Raw genomic sequence first — 22,240 nt, 5'->3', positions numbered from 1 at the left:
CTATATAAAAACCTATTGGCCTGGAGTTAAGCCTTTGAGTGTGTGTTCTCATTTATTGCCTGTGTGTGTGCAACAAATGCTTAACACTACCCTCTGATAAGCCTACTGCTCGACCACACTACCACAAAATAGAGCATTAGTGTTATCTAATTTTTCCACTATCAACCTCTCCTATATATATTGTATGTATTTAAAGATACTATGCAAATTTATATATATTTATATATTAATCAAGCAAAACGATGTATGAATGAACACACCAAGGCCATAGAGATTTTGACTAAAGAGCTAGAGAAAATATTGAATCAACAAGAAGTGCAACAGTTGTTAGATAAAATGGAAGAAAAAATCAAGAAAAAAGATGAGATTAAAATACGGAAGATACACAAATTTAATAGAGATAAATTTGATTATGAACATGGTAGAATCTACATCTTTGCACGCAAATATGACACTCTAAGGATGAAAGAAAAGATGAACCAAGGAGGAGATGTTGGTGTCAATTTGAGTAACACAGATATAAGTTCCGACCCGGGATCCTCAGCTGATGAGGTGCCATCTAACAAACTAGATTTTCAAGGGGAGATGCGACTAATGCAAATGGCCATGCCACAGTCTGCAAGAAGCAGAGGGCGAGGCCGTGGAGGCACAAGACAAGGCGGGGGAAGAGGAAAAGACAGCAAACACAAAGATCAGGCATAGAGTCTAGCTCAGACAGTAATCTGAGCAATACTAGCACCATTATCAATATTTCAAAAATGACTCTAACTACAAATCAAGAATGGATTTTGAATTTAGGACTTACCTGCTGCCTCACTGTTAACTGGGACTATGCTAAAACCCGCATTGAATTATACAAATTTGTTCGGAAGTTACACCTGTTAAAACATTTTGCTGTGAAAACCCCAGCCTCGAGATAAGGCTCACAACCGAGCAATGCCCCACTCTCAAGAGTTACCATTGCTGATGCCTCAGATTTGATTATGATAAGTGATTAAGTGGATGAGAATTCAATAGATAACCAACAAATACAAGTCAATGAAAATCATGACATTATGAAAGTTACTAGGATGGGGTTTACAACCAATCTACGTACAACCAGTTCTTTAAAACCATCTAGAAAGTTTAATCCTATGTTACCAAGTGGAAATCTCATTGACACTTCACGAATTGGCAGTGGTAGATATTGATAAACTGCAGATGAATCCTCAAAAGAATTATATGAGATCAACGAACTTCACGTTACATGACTGACACGATCTAAATCAATTGAAGTATAATAAATCCATTATTATCAAGCCTTCTGACAAGGGTGGTAATATTGTTATTATGGATGTAGTTGACTATGTGAAAGAAGCTCATCGCCAATTGACCAATGAAGACCATTATGAGAAGATACAAATGAACTCTACTCCCTTATATCAAAAAAATTATCATTAGATGTTGGCACAATGTCTTACAGATCAACTTATAGAACAGGAAGAATATTTGTACTTAAAAATGGACTTTCCAAAAGTTCCATGTATTTATTTTTTACCGAAAATTCATAAAAACAACCGGGTAGACCAATAGTCAGTATGAATAACTCCTTGTTGGAGAATACTTAAACATTTTTTGATCTTTTTCTATGTCCATATGTCACTGAGTTATCATCTTATCTACGAGACACTACTGATTTTTATCCAAAATATACAATATTCCCTGGCAAAAAAACTATTTGATGGTCACTATGGATGTAGCATCACTATATACTTCCATTAAACATCAATATGGTCTAGAGGCCTGCAGGTATTTTTTGAAGACGCGACCTATAGAACTTCTTCAACATACTGAGATGCCCATGTCCATGTTGTCATTTTGTCTCACTCACAATGTCTTTTTATTTAATAATGAATATTATCTTCAAAAGCAAGGCATGGCTTTGGAGGCTTCCATTGCTCCCACCTATGCGAATCTCTATATGGGATGGTGGGAGAAGAGATAGCTTGGTCAGATGTGCACAGTATATACATGGAAAGGGTGATACTGTGGGTACGATATATTGATGACCTATTTCTTATATGGGATGGTCATGAGGAAGCCCTGCAAGAATACATCAATGTGTTGAATGACAACGAATTCAATATCCGATTGGAGACAAAGTGGAGCAGGAACACAATTTAATTTTTAGATGTTGTGCTTGAAGTGAAGAATGATAGATTGGAAACTGCATTCTATCGAAAACCCACAGCCTGTAATTCTATACTACAATGCAACGGAGGACACCCCGAAACACTAAGATGGAGCATACCATACAGTCAATTCCTGCGGGCTCGCTGAACATGCTCAGATGATGCCAGTTTTGAAAAAGAAATTTTGATGATGACTCAGAGATTTATGAGAAGGGGATATCAACATAAAATTCTTATTGATGCATATAACAGAATAAGCAGTAAAACAAGAGAGGAATTACTTTTTAAAAATCAGCCAATTGATGATCAGGGCATTGTAAATACATCCCCACCAAGACTGTTCTTGGAATTTAATCATCAACATGCTATACTCAAGAACATCTTGCAACGAAACTGGCATGTGCCTCAACATGATCAGCACATAAAAGGAATAATTGGTCAACATCCGCTAATTACATATCGAAAGACTCAGTCATTAGATCATTTAACTAAGAGTCTGTATAATCCGATTGATAATAAAATCAAATTAATGTGGTTGACCAAAAACAGCTTAGGTTTTTGGAAATGTGGCCAATGTAAGGCATGTAAATATGCAGAAAAAGTGCAGAGTTTCTATACAATTGATGGCAAAAAATGAGAGATAAGAGATCGGATCACTTGTGAAACTGAATATGTTGTTTATGTGATTGAATGTGGCTGCCATAAGAAATATGTAGGCAGTACTATCCACAAACTCAAGATCCAGTTTCTACAACATTATAGGGCCATCAAAAATCAAGATCATTCTTATCTCTTGGCTAAACATGTTTGGGATATTCATGGAGGAGACTGCAGTTCTTTGATCTTTTATGGAATCAAGTCGATCAGATTAGGTCCCAGATTAGGTGACAGAACATCAGAATTAGGACAAATGGAATCCAAAATGATATTACTTTTAGGGTCAGAGAACCCTTGGGGACATAGGGGGTTATTACAACTTTGGAGGAGGTGTTAATCCGTCCCAAAAGTGACAGTAAAGTGACGGATATACCACCAGCCGTATTACGAGTCCGTTATATCCTTTGGAACTCGTAATACGGCTGGTGGTATATCCGTCACATTTGGGACGGATTAACACCTCCTCCAAAGTTGTAATAACCCCATAATCTTGATGCTGAATTACATGTACACTTATGAACAATCAATGATATATAGTTGATTTATGGAATAGATCCACATTAAGTTGCTACTGTGTACAGATTTTTTAATCTTTTGAGCGCTCAAGATTCATGATAGATGAAATAAGGACATTGAGAGTGCTTTAGTATAGCATTGATAATAAGTTGTGGGGATCAATAACAAGTATGTAAATCATATAATACACTATGGTCTACTTTCAGCAGAATGTTATAAAATAAATAGGATAATATCGTCCCATATCTATCGGGTGGATAGGATATACACTTGAATATAGATTCAGAAATGCAATTGATTTTAAATGGATATGGGATGTACCAATATGAATGTAGATAAGTTTATACTCCCATCAATCTATTTGACACATGTTAAAATATGAACTTTAGAATAAGAGTAGACATTTATGATATACAAATGTGTCACTGTCCGAATTGATTTCATTCCCATCTATTTTTTGATTATTTGATTATTGGTCATATATTTTGAAATCACAATTTTGAACAATACGGGGAGAAATGAAAAAATACTCAGGTTTACACATGTACATTATATGTTGCAATGAAAGAAACCCTTTGAAGATATTTTAAGACTGTAGTTTGTACATAATAGTTGATAATTGAGATAATGAACTGAGAGTTGAGTTCTATTTGTGCATTACTCCATATAGATTCAATGTTGGCAATCATACATACATAGGCTTTAATATAATAATGAAATTGCTTCTAAACATTGACCAACATATGTATACTTATGAGTATTGCTATAGCTATCACATTTACCAGCTTGGGGCCTCAATATGTACATGTCGCTTTATTCCATATCTGGGACATACATATAGACAATTTTGTACATATATGTTTCCATATAACAATGAAACTTCTTTTAAATGTTGATTAGTATATATAGTGATAAGTACTGTTATAGTGATTGTCTTAATCAGTTTGAGGTTTGAAGATGCACACGTCACTTTATTGAAGATTTGGGTTACATCAAATATGGAATAAGCAATTCGTGTACTAGCTTTACAATTGGAGATAAAATCTTTTTTGAAAATTTCTATTTCTATTTATACTATTTGATAACAATTTGATACGTTTAAGACGTATTTAGACTGAATTGAGGCAATGATATATTTTTTCTTTGGGTACTATGGGGGTCATTATTACCCTGGCGGAAGGCGGAGAAGCGGCGGTAAGACCGTCAACAGGCTGGCGGTCTTTTTTTTAGTATTATGACCATGGCGGTTACCGCCATGGTCATCCGCCGCTTCTCCGTTCCGCCCGCCGGGCTGGAGACCTGGTTCTCCAGCCCGGCGGCCATCACAATACCGCTGCCAGTATTTTGACCCGGCTTACCGCCGTGGATTTCCAGCAGTAGGAACCGCCATGAAATCCATGGCGGTAAGCACTATCACTGCCTGGGAATCCCTTCCCTGGCACTGATAGGGGTCTCCCCCACCCCCCACCCCAACTCCCTCCCCTACACCCCCCACCACCCCTGCCACCCCCCAAAGGTGGCAGGGCCCCCCTCCCCACCCTGACCCCCAACATCACAGAACTCACACACACACACACGACACGCACGCAGGCACCACCAACACACACACGCACACACACGGACATACATGCCTACATCCACACTACATCCACACACTCAGTCAGACATGCACACCCATATACAGACATACACGCACACATCCATACAGACATACATACAGACATACACGCACTCATTCCCAAAACACGCAACACACCGCAAGCATACACGCACTCACACACCCCCTGTACATACACAGACACACACCCCATGCACCCACACAACACACAACAACCCCCCACCCCCCTCCCCTAACGGACGATCGACTTACCTGTTCCATCGATCCTCCGGGAGGGGACGGGAGCCATGAGGGCTGCTCCGCCGACACCACACCGCCAACAGAATACTGCCACGCCGAATCACAGGACGTGATTCGCTGGGCGGTGTTCTGTTGGTGTGGCGGTGGAGGTGGAGCAACCTCCACTTCCCCGCCGCCCGCCAGTATGGCTGTTGGCGGCTCCCCGTCCAAAAAAGGACAGAGAGCAGCCAACAGTCATAATACGCCGAGCAGCAAACCGCCACTACTGGCGGTCTTCCGCACAGCGGTCCCTCGGCGGTCTTGTAAAAAGACCGCTGAGGTTTTAATGACCCCCTATGTTATTTATAATCTAATATTTTGATCAACATTTCATCATGAAGATATTTTTCCTCTTGATTGAATTGATAACTATCGGGGAGTGTTTGTTGTACAAATTCGGACTCTGACAACTGGAATGTTATAAGATGGCCGCCAATTCGATAGGCACCACTTAGCAATCAATACTGATGAGGGACTAGTATGTGTATTTGTAGAGACGGCATAGTGGGGTGGAACTGTCCAGTAGAAGGCGTCAGCCGAAACGCATAGGCATTTTTTCATTGATGGCATAGACTTTGCAACGCAACTCTAATAAACAAACGAGCACTCTCGGATTGAGGCAATTTGCATTTTGTATTCTTCCATCGGGCCGATTTATGTGAACATTTGGTCTGGTTTGGTGCAGCTGAATGATGAGTGCGCTCTCATCGTCGGAACAGCTCTCCACGTGGCTGCTTTGCAAATATCTGGCAAAGGGATATTCCTTAATAAAGCAGCTGTAGTCGCTTTGACTCTAGTGGAGTGCACTTTAGGTTTAGTTGATAGTGTCTTCTTAGCTTTCTGATAGCACAACAGGATGCAGGAAAGGACCCATCGGGAGATGGATTGTTTGGAAGAAGCAAGTCCCATACGGACCGGACCATAGTTGATACATCTACACTTAAGAACATATACTGTGAAAAACTGCTCCTGGGTCCCCACACGTGGGCGGGACCATTCAGTTGTTATGACTATAAATGGAAACCCCCTAAGAGAGGTGGCCTTGAAGATAAAACACCTCTACCCCAAGGCAGAAGCCAAGCCATAGGAAAGGAAAGCAGATAAACATTGTAATGTCTCAATAAAACCTGAGCTATATGCATACCTAGCTGGATGAAGTACTTCGGTGATACATTTGCAAAATAAAAATGCATACCAAATGAACTAGCAAAGGGCATACTTACCTCGGGGGTATCTTGGTGCTAAGAACAGATGTGTGTTTTGCAACTCCCTAATATATCTTGTAACATTATCCAGAGGATAAGCAACCTGAGCAGGCATGGCAAGACTCACAGTTATGAACATGAAGCTAACACTGACCATGCTCTGCATACATTATCCCATGGAGCAACCAGAACCAATCATTCATTAAAATAAGACACATCATGAAAGGCCCTGAAGTGGAATTCTGTTTATTTTTAGTTTATTGGTCTTCTTTTGGCAACTAATGACACAACAGTTTTATAGTGAAGAGCCAGGCCTAATCTGGCCCCACAAGGATTTGACTATCCTTGACACTAAAGCGTTTTTTAGAAAAACTGTAATAGAAAAAGAATTAATCATCAAAGTGCTTCCAACATGAAAGACAGGGACTGAACCCTTAAACTAACAAATTGTACAAACACTGACAACATAAGGTGAAGGATGTACTCTGTATATACTTGTTTATTTACTGGTCAACTGTATTCACAAACTGCAGGTTTGATTAAGTTTACACTTTTGAGTAACTTTACTACTTTTCAGTGTTCACAAACTGCATGTGGATGTGGGTACGCTGCAGTCCAAGCCTGCTTTTTAGGTCTCAGCTAGACAGCGCATGCGCTGTCTCGAAGAGACTTGTACTGTTCAGTCTGTGGGCTTCAGCCCACCCACAGACTTTCAATTAGCTTGTTCCATCGTCACTCTTAAATCCTTTGTCCCCAATTGTCCATGGGATGAATATGTCATGGCGCTCCTGTAGAAGATTGTAAGACCAGGACCATTCCGGTGGAACTTAACAGTGGATTCTGGAAGAAGAGGACCTGAAAAAGAAGGGGCAGAGTCCAGTCCACACAGGAGTGTACAGACGGGGCAGGAGCCACTACCCACACTTCTGTGGATGAAGATCCTGGTCGACGGGGGAAGAAGAAGAACAGATGTGGAGCCCAGGAGCTGCAGAGAGATCCTTGGAGTCGTGCAGATGATGTCCTATGCCAGTCGCCGTGTCGCAGATGGTCCGAGGTTAGGAGGACCACCAACAAACCTTGACAAATGCAAGTTGGAGCAAAAGAAGATTTGCAGGGAAGAAGAGGACCAAAAATGTCCAGGGAACTCGACTGGAGGGGAGTCAGGGCTGACCATCAGCAGTCGGGAGAGCCAGCAGAACCAGTCACAATCCCCACAGGCAACCCACTGGCAGGAGGTACAGTAAGTTGCAGTGAGACCCAGTCAGCACACCTGGAGAGGAGTCCCACATCCAGCAGCAGAGGAGAGACTGTCCTTGTAAGGATGAAGTGCTGGAGGCCAGGACTACCTGAAACAGGATTCAACAAGCCTTGATCCTGCAAGAGTCACCGTGCACAGGGGTACTGTCCCACAAGGAGATGCAAGGGCTCACTGTCTCCAAAGTTTGAAAGCAGGTAGAGGAGTCCAAAGGGACCACTCAGACCCTCAATCTGTGCTGAAGATTCTTCTTGGAGCCAGATGGCAGAAGATCCCAGCAGCAGGTCGTTGTTGCCTTAGGTGCCTGCAGATGCAGGGGAGTGACTCCTTCATTCCAAGGTAGATTCCTTCTTCTTTCCTTGGAGCAGCTGAAGTCTTGCCAGTCCTCCCAGAGGATGCACAGCTGTGGAAATGTTGCAATTGCTGGAAGGAGCCGAAAAAACAAAATTGCAAGGCAAGGGAGTTAAAGGCTTGTTTGGTTCCTGAAGAGTCCAGCAGGGGTTCTGGTGGCCAGGAGCAGAAGAGGTCATTGCAGAGGAGTCCTGGTGGAGTCTTTCATGACGAATCTGGAGACCTACCTGTAAGTGAGTCCCTAAATAGCATTAACATGGGGTTTGGTTACCCTGCAGGGGGTCACTGAAGTCAGTCACCTGTCCTGACCCAACAGATGCTCAGAGGGACCGTTTCACATCAATTGGCTACCTGGAGGAGCTCTGGGCAACGCCCGTGGGGTGGTGATGGACAGGGGAGTGGTCACTCCCCTTTCCTTTGTGTGCTTTTGTGCCAGATTAGTGGACTGGGGTCCCTGGACTGGTGCAAACTGGATTATACAGGGAGGGCACCAAATGAGCCCTTCAAAGTAAATTGTGGCATGGGGAGGCTACCCCTCCCAAGCCATGTAACACCTAATTGTGGGGGATAAAGGGTACCAAAGTAACCAAAAGCAACCACATTTTGAGGAGAGAGCACAATCTCTGGGGTCTTGGTTAGTGGGCCCCAGTGAAAACAGTCTAAACACACTGATAAAAAGAGGAGGTAACCATGCCAAATAGAGTGACTTTCCTACAAAACCCCTCCACCCCAAAACGAAGGACAATAGGACTAACCTTGCCCAGCTGCGTATTCATTGTCTAAGTGGAAATATCTGGAGAGTCCACCTGCATTGGAGTGGTTACTCTAAGGTCTATGTTCCACTGTATATTCCATTACCTGTAGGGAGATGGACCACCTCAACAATTTGGGATTTTCTCCATCTGTTTATGCCATAGGAGGGGCTTGTAGTCTGTCTGAACAAGGAAGTGAGTGCCAAATAGGTATTGCCTCAACTTCTTCAAGACCCAGACCACAGCAAAGGCCTTCCTCTTAATGGCTGACCAACGCTTCTCTCGGGTGTCAACTTTGAATTTATACCTTCCTGACCTTCTTCATGTAGGTTTGACCGTACTGCCGCTATCCCTACATCAGAAGCATCTGTTTGAACAATTATTTGTTTGGAGTAATCAGGGCTTCTTAGAATGGGAGCAGAGCACATGACCTGTTTCAGGTCATCAGAGGCCTTCTGGTTGCTAGCTTTTCCCAAGACTTTCTTTGGCATCCTTTTGGATGTGAGGTAATTTAACCCCTTGGGTGCTCAAGATGTAACGGTTACTTCCTCGTTAGCACCGCTTGGGTGCCGAGGAAGTAACCGTTACGTCCTGCTGTTGGCCCTCGGGGGGAGCACTATGGCCAAGCACCCCCCACCCATGGGCAGGGATGGAAGGGAAATCGCTTCCCCTTCCACCCCTGCCCTCCCGGACCCCCGGGGCGTCTGAAGACGTCGGTGCACAATTCCGCTCTGAGCTCATCAGAGGCTGCCCTCTCCACGCTGGAAGCTGAGCTTTTCTCCTCCGATCACGTGGAGGGTGCGAGAGAGGCATCAAAGGAAAGGAAAGGCCTTTCCTTTCCTTTGATATCTCTCTCTCAGAATTTCTGCGATCGCGAAGCAGAAATGCCCACTAAACAGCAGGGAGGTTTTATTTTAATATATGGGCAAGGGCCTCTCCCCAGGGGGGCAAATTATTTTTAGGCCTTTTCGGGGGGGGGGGGGGGGGGCAGAAACCGCTAGACAACAGGGATTTTTTTTTTTGCTCTTTTATTTTTTTATATGTGAGGAGTGACCCCCTTAGGCAAGGGTCGCTCCCCTGGGGGGGGCAAAATGTCTTTAGGCCATATCTGCCCCCAGGGCAGGCAGAAACCTCTGGGCCCCAGGGATCTTTTTTTTTTTTTTTTTTTTTTTTAGACGTGGGGAGCAATCCCTTAATCAAGGGTCACTCCCCTGGGGTAAAAATATTTTAAGGCCATTTCTGCCCTATTTTTATCAGGCCAATCTGGCCCAAAGGGAGGCAAAAACCACTAGACACCACAGATTTTTTTTTTTTTGCATCGATTTCACGCAAGGGAAGTAACCCCTTAGGCAAGGGTAATTCTCCTGGGGAGCAAATTTATTTTAGGCCATTTCTGCCCCCAGTGGGGGCAGATCAGCTTATTTTTATTAGGCCGATATGCCCCCAGGGGGCAGAAACCACTAGGTACCAGGGATTTTTTTTTGCAATAATTTCATGCAAGGGGAACAGCCCCTAAGGCAAGTGTCGCTCCCCAGGGAGAGGGGCAATTACATTTTAGGCCATATCTGCCCCCCGGGGGTAGAAACCACTTAGGCACCAGGGATTGGTGTGTGTGTATGTGTGATTTTATTTTTGTTTGGGGGGGCAGCCCCCTTGAGCAAGGGTTGCTCCCCATGGGGGCACATTACTGTTGACCACATCTGGCCCCATTGGGGGCAGATCGGCCTATTTTTGAAAGGCCCCCATCTGCCCCCAAGGAGGGCAGATCATCCACCAGAGACCAGGGAAGATTTTTTTTTCAAACAAAGAGGATGGGGGTGTGGATATACCGCTAACCCCGAATAAATGGGGCCAAAGTTATTCTGCTCTCCAGTAGGTAGATGTGGCAATTACCACTCTCGGGGGGCAGAGAGCCTACTTGATGCCAGGGAATTAAAAAACAAATTCAAATAGTGGGGTGGTGGCTACCAACCAGTATGGGCATGGTTATGCCCCCACCCCAACTGAATGGGGAAGCAGTCTTTCAGCTCTTCCCCGCACATTAAAAACATCTTATCCCACGGCAAGCAAGAAGACATTTGATTATTTGGGGTTTTGGCAGCCTAAAAACCTTTTTTTTTCAAACTGCCCCTTTGGACCCGCTTTGGTTCCCCCTCATTTTTAGCAACACAAAAGGATGATGGACGGAGTGCTGAACACAGCAAACACTCACCCCCAGTCACAGATCTGGGTTTAATCCATCGTTCTTTTGCTCACCATGCCACTACAGTTTGGACCCAGCCATATGCAAATCAGTCTTGACCCTGTTCCTCATGGGAACAGTCCAGCTCGAACTACCAAGTCAGGTCCTCACTGGACCGGAAACACGCATCCTGGGACCGGTATCAGGGTTTCACCCTTGCTCACTGCGCCACTGGATTCAAGCTAGTCTGGCTGATGAAGGGTGAAACCCTGAAACCGGTCCCAGGATGCTTGTTTCCGGTCCAGGTAGGACCTGGCTTGGCAGTTCGGGCTGGACTGTTGCCATGAGGATCAGGTTCAAGACTGATTTGCATATGGCTAGTTCCAAACTGGGGTGGCATAGTGAGCAAAAGAACAATGGATTAAACCCAGATCTGTGACTGGGGGTGAGTGTTTGCATTGTTCAGCTCTCCGTCCATCATCCTTTTGTGTTGCTAAAGTTGCCCTAAGTGGGAAGGGTATGCCCAGACGTGAGTCCCTTGCTCACTGTGCCACTGGATTCAAGCTAGCCTGGCTGATGAAGGGTGAAACCCTGAAACCGGTCCCAGGATGCTTGTTTCCGGTCCAGGTAGGACCTGGCTTGGCAGTTCGGGCTGGACTGTTCCCATGAGGAACAGGGTCAAGACTGATTTGCATATGGCTGGTTCCAAACTGGGGTGACATAGTGAGCAAAGAACGATGGATTAAACCCAGATCTGTGACTGGGGGTGAGTGCTTGCATTGTTCAGCACTCCGTCCATCATCCTTTTGTGTTGCTAAAGTTGCCCTAAGTGGGAAGGGTATGCCCAGACGTGGGTCCCTTGCTCACTGTGCCACTGGATTCAAGCTAGCCTGGCTGATGAAGGGTGAAACCCTGAAACCGGTCCCAGGATGCTTGTTTCCGGTCCAGGTAGGACCTGGCTTGGCAGTTTGGGCTGGACTGTTCCCATGAGGAACAGGGTCAAGACTGATTTGCATATGGCTGGGTCCAAACTGGGGTGACATAGTGAGCAAAAGAACGATGGGTTAAACCCAGATCTGTGACTGGGGGTGAGTGTTTGCATTGTTCAGCACTCCGTCCATCATCCTTTTGTGTTGCTAAAGTTGCCCTAAGTGGGAAGGGTATGCCCAGACGTAGGTCCCTTGCTCACTGTGCCACTGGATTCAAGCTAGCCTGGCTGATGAAGGGTGAAACCCTGAAACCGGTCCCAGGTTGCTTGTTTCCAGTCCAGGTAGGACCTGGCTTGGCAGTTCGGGCTGGACTGTTCCCATGAGGAACAGGGTCAAGACTGATTTGCATATGGCTGGGTCCAAACTGGGGTGTCATAGTGAGCAAAAGAACGATGGATTAAATCCAGATCTGTGACTGGGGGTGAGTGTTTGCATTGTTCAGCACTCCGTCCATCATCCTTTTGTGTTGCTAAAGTGGCCCTAAGTGGGAAGGGTATGCCCAGACGTGGGTCACTTGCTCACTGTGCCACTGGATTCAAGCTAGCCTGGCTGATGAAGGGTGAAACCCTGAAACCGGTCCCAGGATGCTTGTTTACGGTCCAGGTAGGACCTGGCTTGGGAGTTCAGGCTGGACTGTTCCCATGAGGAACAGGGTCAAGACTGATTTGCATATGGCTGGGTCCAAACTGGGGTGACATAGTGAGCAAAAGAACGATGGATTAAACCCAGATCTGTGACTGGGGGTGAGTGCTTGCATTGTTCAGCACTCCGTCCATCATCCTTTTGTGTTGCTAAAGTTGCCCTAAGTGGGAAGGGTATGCCCAGACGTGGGTCCCTTGCTAACTGCGCCACTGGATTCAAGCTAGTCTGGCTGATGAAGGGTGAAACCCTGAAACCGGTCCCAGGATGCTTGTTTCCGGTCCAGGTAGGACCTGGCTTGGCAGTTCGGGCTGGACTGTTCCCATGAGGAACAGGTTCAAGACTGATTTGCATATGGCTAGTTCCAAACTGGGGTGGCATAGTGAGCAAAAGAACAATGGATTAAACCCAGATCTGTGACTGGGGGTGAGTGTTTGCATTGTTCAGCACAGCACTCCGTCCATCATCCTTTTGTGTTGCTAAAGTTGCCCTAAGTGGGAAGGGTATGCCCAGACATGGGTCCCTTGCTCACTGTGCCACTGGATTCAAGCTAGCCTGGCTGATGAAGGGTGAAACCCTGAAACTGGTCCCAGGATGCTTGTTTCCGGTCCAGGTAGGACCTGGCTTGGCAGGTTGGGCTGGACTGTTCCCATGAGGAACAGGGTCAAGACTGATTTGCATATGGCTGGGTCCAAACTGGGGTGGCATGGTGAGCAAAAGAACGATGGATTAAACCCAGATCTGTGAATGGGGGGTGAGTGTTTGCATTGTTCAGCACTCCATCCATCATCCTTTTGTGTTGCTAAAGTCCCCCTCATTTTTGACATGTGTTTGACTCTTCCCTGTCACAGGCACTTGGCCCACCTACACAAGTGGGGTATCATTTTTACCGGGAGACTGAGTGGAACGTTGGGTGGTAGGAAATTTGTGCCAGTGCAGTGATCCCACACAGAAATGTGGGAAAATGTCATTTTTTTTAGCTAAATTTGAGGTTTGCTGAGGATTGTGGGTTAAAAAACACTAGGGGATCCACGCAAGTCACATCTCCCTGGATTCCCTCAGGTGTCTAGTTTTCAGAAGTGTTTCGGTTTGGTAGGTTTCCCTAGACGGCTGCTGAGCCCAGGACCAAAAATGGAGGTGCCCCCCCCGTTTTGTATTTGATAATTTTGATGTGTCCACATAGTGTTTTGGGGCATTTCTTGTTGCGGGCACTAAGCCTACCCACACAAGTGAGGTACCAATTTTATCGGGAGACTTGGGGGAATGCTGGGTGGAAGGAAATTTGTGGCTCCTCTCAGATTCCAGAACTTTCTGTCACCGAAATGTGAGGAAAAACTGTTTTTTTGCCAAATTTTAAGGTTTGCAAAGGATTCTGGGTAACAGAACCCGGTGAGAGCCCCACAAGTCACCCCATCTTGGATTCCCCTAGGTGTCTAGTTTTAAAAAAAACACAGGTTTGGTAGGTTTCCCTAGGTGCCGGCTGAGCTAGACGCCAAAATCCACAGCTAGGCACTTTGCAAAAAACAGCTCTATTTTCATTGGGAAAATGGGATGTGTCCACGTTGCGTTTTGGGGCATTTCCTGTTGCGGGCACTAGGCCTACTTACACAAGTGAGGTACCATTTTTATCAGGAGACTTGGGGGAACACTGGGTGGAAGGAAATTTGTGCCTCCTCTCTGATTCCAGAACTTTCTGTCACTGAAATGTGAGGAAAAAGTTTTTTTTTGGGCCACATTTTTAGGTTTGCAAAAACACGTCACATTTCAATGTAAAAATGTGATGTGTCCATGTTATGTTTCCTGTTGCGGGCATTAGGCCTACACCTGCAAGTGAGGTACCATTTTTATCAGGAGACTTGGGGGAACACAGATTAGAAGAACAAGTGTTATTGCCCCTTTTCTTTGACAGTGCGTAAAAAAGACGTCTATTTGAGAAATGCACTGCAATTCACATGCTAGTATGGGGACCCCGGAATTCACAGATGTGCCAATAACCACTGCTTCCTAACACCTTATCTTGTGCCCATTTCGGAAATACAAAGGTTTCCTTGATACCTTTTTTTCACTCTTTATATTTCAGCAAATGAATTGCTGTATACCCGGTATAGAATGAAACTCCATTGCAAGATGCAGCTAATTTATTGGCTCTGGGTACCTAGGGTTCTTGAGGAACCCACAAGCCCTATATATCCCCGCAACCAGAAGAGTCCAGCAGACGTAAAGGTATACTGCTTTCAAAAATCTGACATTGCAGAAACAAGTTACAGAATAAAACGTGGAGAGAAATGGTTGTTTTTTTAACCTCAATTTCAATATTTTAGCTGTTACTTTCTGTAGGAAAACCTTGTAGGATCTACACAAATGACCCGTTTGTGAAGTCAGAATTTTGTCTACTTTTCAGAAATGTTTAGCTTTCCGGAATCAGGCATTGGTTTCACACCCATTTCTGTCACAAACTGGAAGGAGGCTAAAAGCACAAAAAATAGTAAAAATGGGGTATGTCCTAGTAAAATGCCAAAATCGTGGTAAAAATTTGGTTTTCTGATTCAAGTTTGCCTGTTCCTGAAAGCTGGGAAGATGGTGATTGTAGCACCATAAGCCCTTTGTTGATGCCATTTTCAGGGAACAAACCACAAGCCTTCTTCTGCAACCCTTTCTTCAATTTGTTTTTAAAAAAACAACGAAAATGTTGCTGTATTTTGGCTAATTTCTTGGTCTCCTTCAGGGGAACCCATAAACTCTGGGTACCTCTAGAAACCCTAGGATGTTGGGAAAAAGGGACGTAAATTTGGCGTGGGTAGCTTATGCGGACAAAACGTTATGAGGGCCTAAGCACAAACTGCCCCAAATAGCCAAAAAAAGGCCTGGCACCTGATGGGGAAAATGCCTGGCAGTGAAAGGATTAAGGGAGCTACAATAAAGTCATACCCTTTAATGAACTTCCTGTAGTATCCAGCCAGACCTAAGAAGGCTTTGACTTGGGTTTGAGTAGTAGGGGCAAATGTGACTTAGTTATATTTTCTCTTACTCCAGTTTTAAAAGAGAAACTAAAAGTAAAACTAATAGTAAAACCAAAATATGTTTGAGGCCAGCATCAAGTCGTTTTGCTTTATTGGTAGCATTGTTTCCCTCGTTATCAAAGTGCTCCGAAAACTTCACAGGGGCCTACTATTCAGTGTTTGTGAATATTAATGAAGATTCCTTGAAAGAGAAACACAAATGATTGCTACGGAAATCAGAAACATGCCATTTTGACACATATGTGTGAGCTCGTCCTCTTGGGTGTTAAGAAGCAAGTAAATGGAAAAGTTTAAGAAGCAAACAATGAATACTGCCAGTCTCACTACTATTTAGGGGCAAGCGCAAAGCGCTCCGTCACATGTTGTAATCTCTCTTTGGGCTTCAAACCAAGCCCATGTCACGTCAGTCTCTTTCATTGGTTCGTGGGCTTGCCTTTTAAAATCTGCTTGCTTTCATTAGTGAAAAGCATGCATACGTCATGCCTTTTCCGGTGTTTAGCCCTCCTCGAGCGCAGCTACCAAATACTGAAAACATACGAGGTTCCATGTTTTCCGTCCAGTTTCTGGACTACTTTTTCTCTTTTTTCGCAGCGCGATCTCGCTGGGCAGTAGTCTAGCGCTTTGCATGACATCAATCCTGTTACATAGGTAATTGTACTTTTGCCGGTTACTTGGATAATTGCACTTTTGCCGGTTACTTGGATAATTGCACTTTTGCCAATAGCTTTCACTCTGAGTAAGGATAAGTTACTTACCTGTAAATCCTAGTTCTCTTCCAGGGGTATCCTCATCAAAGTCATAAACATTGAATATTCCCGCCCTTGTGCTGGGACCCCGGAGCATATATAAAATATACATATATAAAGTATGAAATATGCACGAAAAATATATATAGCATTTTTAGTAGACAAATTTTCATACTAAACTCATATATACATGTGTAAAACAGCAATGCAGACTATAATCATAAACAGGCTAAAATGCTTTATTTCTATGGATTTTTTTTTAATTTTTTTTTATTGTTCTCAAAATTACAATAAGAGAAAAATATCTACCAAAACGACACCACTGAGCATAGGGAAATCAGCAGTAGTAATCCTCAGAGAAAAAAGATAAAAAACGACATTGAAAAACACTAGAGCATTCTTAGCCAATAGGCTGCATGCAGGTTAACACAGGAGAACCATAAAAACTTTGGCACCGTGCCTTTAAGACACTGAGCACCTCCAGTATCCCACCATACCTCAGGGGTGAAGGAGAGGTGACAGTTGGTTCACAGTTAGGTCAGTACTTTTTTACGGTGACAAGCTGTGTAGCCGATTCGAAAGATAGTGTGTCCTGCACTTCTAGGAGACGTGCGTCCGGGGAGGAGGGTGGGTTATTTATGACTTTGATATGGATACCCCTGGAAGAGAACTAGGATTTACAGGTAAGTAACTTATCCTTCTCTTCCAGGGGATCCTCATCAATAGTCATAAACATTGAATAGATTAGCAAGCCCAACCCTTGACTCTGCAGACTGTCCAATAGAAGTGCAGGAATAGATATGTATCATGCAAACAAATTTCTCAGAGAGGCTTGCCCAACTTGGGCGTCTGCTCTTGCATCTGAGTCCAAACAGTAATGTCTAGTAAATGTATGTACAGACTTCCATGTAGCAGCCTTACAAATTTCAGATATTGGAACATTATTAAGGAGGGCAGCAGTAGCCGCTTTTCCTCTTGTGGAATGCGCTTTAGGTCTAGCAAGTAGCTGTTTGTTAGCCAACTGGTATGCATTAACAATACAAGAAACTATTCATCTTGATATGGTTCGTTTAGATGCTGCCTCTCCTGTTCTCAAATGCCCATAATTTATAAACAAGTGGTTGGAATGTCTAATCAACTTTGTTTTATCCAAATAAAATTTTAGCACTCTTTTCAGATATAGGGAGTGCAATGCTTTCTCCACCGGAGTCGCCGGATTGGGGAAGAAAGTTGGTAGAGAAATAGTCTGATTGATGTGGAATTCTGACACCACCATCGGTAGGAATGATGGGTGAGTTCGCAGAACTACTCTATTGTCATGAAAGACTGCGTACGGTTCTTTGGAGGCCAAAGCCTGAATTTCACTGACCCTCCTTGCGGAAGTAATGGCTACCAAAAAAGCCGTCTTCCACGTAAGGTGTTGCAAAGAGGCTTTGTGTACAGGTCCGAAAGGAGGGCCCATAAGTTTTGACAGTACTATGTTCAGCTCCCATGGAGGGGAGGGTTTCCGAATGGGCGGAAAAACTTTTTTCAAACCTTCTAAGAAATCCTTGACTACTGGTTTCGTAAAGAAGGATTCCTGAGAAGGTGACTTACGATAGGCTGTAAAGGCAGATAAATGTACCTTAATAGATGATACCTGCAGACCGGATTTTGCCAGATGGAGTAAGTAAGGCAGTATGACCTCCTCCTGAGCCCATATGGGATTCTGACCTTGCTGACAGCACCATATGTAGAACCTCTTCCACTTAAACGCGTAAGAACGCCGCGTGGAAGGTCGTCTGGACTCCTTCAAGATGTTCATGCACTCCTGCGAGAGCCCTAGGTGCCCATACTGCAGGAATTCAGGAGCCATGCTGTCAAGCTCAGAGAGGGTAGGTTGGGGTGCAGTACCCTGCCCTCCATCCTGCTCAGAAGATCCAGTCTGCACGGCAGCCTCCTGTGAGGTTGTTCCGATAGGTTGAGGAGATCTGTGTACCAGAACTGACGGGGCCATTGCGGGCTATGAGAATCATTCTGGTGCTGGATCTGTAAAGTTTGTTGATCACTGTCGGTATGAGGGGGACCGGTGGAAAAGCGTAGAGAAATATCCCTGACCAGTCGATCAACAGGGCATTCCCTCGAGATCCCGGACGGTAGAACCTGGACGCGAAGTCTGGGCATTTCTTGTTTACCTCGTCTGCGAAGAGATCCAATTGAGGCCGACCCCATTGAGCGAAGATGTCTTCGCCGACTTCGCCGTGTAGGACCCAATCGTGGGCGTCCTATAGGTGTCTGCTCAGGAAATCTGCTTCCACGTTTTGTTGACCTGGAAGGTGAACCACTGTCAGCGACATTTCTCTGGCCAGGAGCCAATGCCAGATTGTTTGGGACTCCCGAGATAGGGGTAGGGATCTCGTTCCCCCTTGTCTGTTCAAATAATACATTGTGGTTGTATTGTCCGTTTGTATTAGGAGAGATTTCCCCTGAATCGATGGAGCAAAAGACTTGAGAGCCAGATGGACCGCTCTGAGCTCCAGCAGATTGATGTGGTACTTCCTTTTGTTGTCGGACCACAGGCCCTGAGCTTGAAGGGGACCTAGAAGAGCCCCCCATCCCTGAAGAGACGCATCCGTTACCAGAGTGTCGGATGGAATTACCTGGTGAAACGGAGCCCCTACTGACAGGTGAGGTCTGTGCATCCACCATTGCAATGACTGACGTGCTGCTATCGGCAGTCGCACTCTGTCCTCCCAGCGACCTGTCCTTTGGCTCCAGTTGTTTTCCAACGCCTCTTGGAGGGGCCTCATATGTAGCCTGGCATTCGGGACAATGAAAATGCATGATGCCATGGAGCCCAGCAGAGATGTCACCTGACGGGCCGTAGGTGCGTCGGATTTTAAGAGGTCTTGACACTTTTTCTTTATTGATAATAGTCGTTCCTCCGAAGGATACACTCTTTGGAGCTCTGTGTTTAGTATTGCTCCCAGGTAGTGGAGATTCTGCGTTGGAATCAAGGTGGAATTTTGGTAGTTGACTTGAAGACCTAGAGACTCAAAAACCTTGAGCACAATGTCCCGATGGGTTCTCGCCTGCTCCGGAGAGGAGGCTTTCAGTAGCCAGTCGTCTAGGTATGGGTAAATGAAGATTTTTTGTTTTCGTAGATGTGCCGCTACCACTGCCACGCATTTCGAGAAAACGCGGGGGCAGATTTCAGGCCGAATGGTAGTACCTTGAACTGATAGTGCTGTGAGGCTATCTGGAAGCGCAGGAATTTCCGATGTTTGGGATCTATCGGGATGTGAAAGTATGCATCCTGCAGGTCGATGGAGCACATCCAGTCTCCCTGATGTAGCTGAGGGAAAATCTGGTGAAGAGCCAGCATCCTGAACTTTTGCTTTTTTATGCACTTGTTCAGTAGCCGTAAGTCCAGAATTGGTCTGAAAACGCCCTCTCTGCCTTTTTTCGCTACCAGAAAATAACGGGAGTAAACCCCCTTCCCTCTGTGCGCGAGTGGAACTCTTTCTATTGCCTTCTTTCGTAAAAGGGCGAGAGCCTCTTTGCGCAATAGGCTGACTTGAGACGGATTGCATTTGGCTGGTGGCAAGTGCGGTGGAGGTTGCCAGAAAAGAAGAGAGTAGCCATTCTCGACAATGTTGAGCACCCATTTGTCTTTTGTGATAGCACGCCACTCGTGAATAAAGTCTGTGATACTTCCCCCCACCGGAGTGGTGCACAGTGTTAAGGGAAGCGAGTCCTCATTGTTTGACCGGCGCTTTGGGTGTGGACTGTTGTGGTCTACTGGATCCTCGTTCCCTCGTGACCTTACGAGACTGAAAAAGCGGGCGTCCGTGCCTCTGCTGTGGCCTCTGGGACCAGTGAGGGGTTTGAACCCTCTGCTGGAAAGGGCGCCTGTCATAAGGCCTATACCTTCGCCTGAAGTCTTTCTTCCTCTCCAGGCCTACTGCCCTCATGGTGTCCACTTCTGTCTTCATGCGCGCCATTTCTTCGTCCGTATGGGTACTAAACAGCGAGTTCCCGTTGAACGGAAGATTTAGGATAGGCTGTTGTGCTTCCTGTTTTAATCCAGTCAGTCTCAACCAGGAAGACCTTCTTGCACAAATTCCATGTGCATATCCATGTGCAGCTAAGTCTGCCCCATCTGCTGCTGCGCTGATGACCTGGTTGGAGACCAGACATCCCTCTTGAAGGATCTCTTGAAAGCCCTGCCTGTCCTCTCTAGGTAATTTTTCTGTGAACCTGTTCAGAGAGTCCCACTGTGAACTGTCATATCTGCCTAGGAGTGCAGACGCGCTGAAGACCTTCATCATAGATGCCGCCGTGCCGCACATTTTTCTCCCCAGAGAGTCTAGATGTCTGCTCTCTTTGTCCGGTGGAACCGTGGAGGATGATGCCACTGAGTGAGTTTTTCGGGCTGCGCCCAATATGACTGAGTCCGGCGGCGGATCCGTTCTGAGAAATAAAGAATCTTGTTCAGGCGCTTTATATTTTTTCAAAATCCTAGCAGCAGCCGATTTGAGGGTGGCTGGCGCTAAAAAGGTGTCCATGGTTGGCTGCAACAAACCAGGCACTAGTGGCAGTAGCTTTTTCGAAACCGCTCTATGCTGTAGAGTCTCAAAAATGACTGATGAGGAGGTTGATGGTTCTGGAACCTCTATGTTCAGCTTCTGTGCTCCCCTGACAAGCACCTCATTAAAAGTAGTGATGTCGTCCACCGGTGAAACTCTAGCTGGTGGAGAATCTGTTAAGGTGGGGGAGTATCGTCTGACAGATGACCCTGACGATGACCAAGAGGGCGACCTTCTGTGTCTTGATCGTGACCTAGATCGTCACTGGGAACGTGACCTGCTGCGAGACGCTGTAGCAGAGCGCCCAGGCCTCGTGGTCGGCTGGCGAGAAGCAGAACGAGCCCGTCCTGCCCGCGCTGTCGGTGATGGTGTTCTCGGGAGAGAGGCAGTAGGAGAGTACATCCTTGAATACTGCGAATCCGGGGAGGCCGTTGGTCTGTTAAGGCTCTCCAACCATCTTGGTGACAAATTGATGGGTGAGACATGCCCCGACGATGCCGCTCTCGACCGAGATGAACCACTTCTTATGGAGACCACTGGAGATGGAGTGGTCTTATCTGCTGGCGGAATCTGATGTTCTGCTCCCTGCAAGACAGGTAAAACCTGCGTCGACGTCGACAGCCGTAATGACGTCGAAGGGAGCGCCGCCGGTTGTTCCTGTCTCGACGTTGAGTGTCTCGACGTTGAGTGTCTTGACATCGAACGGCGATCTCTGGACCGTGACCTGCTCACCGTCGTGTGTCTCGACGTCGAGCGGTGGGCAGCCGACGGCGGATGTCCTCACTCTCGCCGCTGGGGCGATTTCGACGTCGCCTTTCTTGATGTCGAGGAGTGCGAGGCCTTCGGCGACGAATGGGCACGCCGGTGATGGTTTGACGTCGATCGGCGGGTTGCCGTCGACAGAGATATGCCCCTGCGGTGGCCATGTTCTTTCGACGCCGTATCCTTCGACGTCGGTCGGGTCGCCGTCGACGTCGGTCGGGTCGCGGTGAGATGGTGGCAGCGACGACGTCGACGGGGAACAAACAGGTATCTTCCTACCTGCTGACGTCGATCTAGCCTGTCTCTCCTGAGAGTGGCTTGTTGGCTGCCTGGGAAGCGAAGAGGATGATGTTTTCTCCCTCTCGTGAAGCCCATGAAGCCTGATCTTTTCCCTGTCCTTCAGAGTCCTCTTTGACATGTTCTTGCAGTGTTTGCAAGTGTCAGGGCAGTGACTCTGATGCAAGCACACAATGCAGAGAGTGTGTGGATCTGACTGGGCCTTCTTCTTCCCACAGGAAGGGCATTTCACA

The 22,240-nt window shown here is 45.8% G+C and overlaps 1 protein-coding gene across 2 annotated transcripts in view; it reads right to left on the bottom strand.

The window, feature by feature from the left end:
- Positions 1-22,240, bottom strand: part of LOC138283718 (astacin-like metalloendopeptidase) — a 728,958-nt gene that overhangs the window by 201,131 nt on the left and 505,587 nt on the right. The gene's annotated exons all lie outside the window — the stretch shown is intronic.

This window comes from Pleurodeles waltl, chromosome 3_1 (genome assembly GCF_031143425.1).
Source record: "Pleurodeles waltl isolate 20211129_DDA chromosome 3_1, aPleWal1.hap1.20221129, whole genome shotgun sequence".
In the NCBI taxonomy this organism is placed as follows: domain Eukaryota; kingdom Metazoa; phylum Chordata; class Amphibia; order Caudata; family Salamandridae; genus Pleurodeles; species Pleurodeles waltl.
This window is presented reverse-complemented; position numbering and strand designations above follow the sequence as displayed.